This window comes from Arachis duranensis, chromosome 5, assembly GCF_000817695.3.
Source record: "Arachis duranensis cultivar V14167 chromosome 5, aradu.V14167.gnm2.J7QH, whole genome shotgun sequence".
Classification (NCBI taxonomy): domain Eukaryota; kingdom Viridiplantae; phylum Streptophyta; class Magnoliopsida; order Fabales; family Fabaceae; genus Arachis; species Arachis duranensis.
In genome coordinates, this window is record NC_029776.3 from 95,736,129 (window position 1) to 95,738,112 (window position 1,984).

A 1,984-nucleotide genomic window follows, 5' to 3' on the forward strand; every position below is an offset into this window, starting at 1 on the left:
CCATGGACATGAAGCGGGTAAGAGCCAAGATTCTAGTAAGTCCAAGAAAAAGGTTAACAAGAAGAAGAACTCATGAGGTGCCTTTGATTTCTAAGATTAGTAATGAGGTCATGCATGCATAGTTTGATTAGACTTTAGAGTAGTATATGACCGTGATTCTATCCTTGTTAATGATAGTAACTTTTACCCTTTCAATTCTTATCTAGATTTGGATATAGATTTTTGTCATGGAGGTCATGGAGGCCACTCAAATAAAGATGCCTAAAATGTCTTTTTTTAAAGATGTTTTCATATTGTGTTTTAATTTGTTTCGGTATAATTTATTTGGTATTCTTCGTCACATATTATTAAATTCCTCAAAAAATTTTCTTTCCAAAAATAATAAAAAATATTTAATTTGGATTAAAACAAAAAAGGTAATAGATTAACATCATATATTACAAGATTCTAGTAAGTCTAAGAAAAAGGTTAACAAGAAGAAGAACTCATGAGGTGCCTTTGATTTTTAAGATTAGTAATGAGGTCATGCATGCATAGTTTGATTAGACTTTAGAGTATATATGACCGTGATTCTATCCTTGTTAATGATAGTAACTTTTACCTTTTCAATTCTTATCTGGATTTGGATATAGATTTTTCTCATGGAGGCCACTCAAATAAAGACGCCTAAAATGTCTTTTTTTAAAGATGCTTTCATATTGTGTTTTAATTTGTTTCGGTATAATTTATTTGGTATTCTTCATCACATATTATTAAATTCCTCAAAAGATTTTCTTTCCAAAAATAATAAAAAATATTTAATTAGGACTAAAACAAAAAAAGTAATATGTGATGAGGAACACAAAAAAATAGTTAATTTATTACCTTTTTTGTTTTAGTCTAAATTAAATGTTTTTTTTATTATTTTTGGAAAGAAAATCTTTTGAGGAATTTAATAATATGTGATGAAGAACACCGAATAAATTATATAGAAACTACAAAGTAGACAAATTAATTATTTTCTTCTCAAATACAATTTTTTTAAGACATAAAAGTAATTAATTAGGACATTGGTTAAGATAATTAAAGTCACTATTTCATTAAATTTTTAATTTAAAGAAAAATCCTAGTTAATTTTCGTATAGAAATTTCGAATTTGAAAACATTGATAAAAATTATGTTGAATTTTGATTTATTTGATTCTCATTTAAATTAATCACTACAGAAGTTAAAGTTCTGTTTTGAAGTTATATTCGAGCTTTAATCTGATTTTTAAAGTTTCAATTTACTTAGTTTGATTTTTTAACTTAGGTATTCGTGACTTATATTAGGGCTTTAAATGTTTAGTTAAAAAAAATAAGGTAAAAAAATTTCAATTGTCACATCAAATAGTCGCTAGAATGTATAATGTAGCAGTCGATAGTCCATCTCAGCATGTCGTTAACGATTTTGTGAGACAGTGACAAAAATAAGATTAGAAACCAATGTGAGTCATAACTATTAAGTTGGGAGACTAAATTGAGTAAATCGAAATTTTTGAAATTAGATTGAAACATAGTTGTTAGAACTGAACCAGTGATCGAACCGGTCAAGTTACTGGTTCACTGGTTTATTGGTTCAACCGATAAATCACTGGTTGGACCGATAAAACCAGTCTAACGTAAATATAAAATATAAAATAATTAAAAACTTAAATTAAAATTTGAAATACATATCTTCACTAACATTTTATGAAGAATCAAGTCTCAACTTCTAAAAATAACTAACATAAAAAAATCATAAAATTTTAATACTACAATAGTATCTTATTTTGACACAATAAAAAATAAGTAATTCACAAAGCCTATCATCTAACTATAATATAAATAGATTTTAATACTAACATCAAAACAAATAACCTTAATCACAATACTAGCAATAAAATAGATCAAGTAAATTAATAAATTTTTAGTGAAATTTATATTTATATTAATAATGGTATATAATTAAAATATAATTAAAAAGA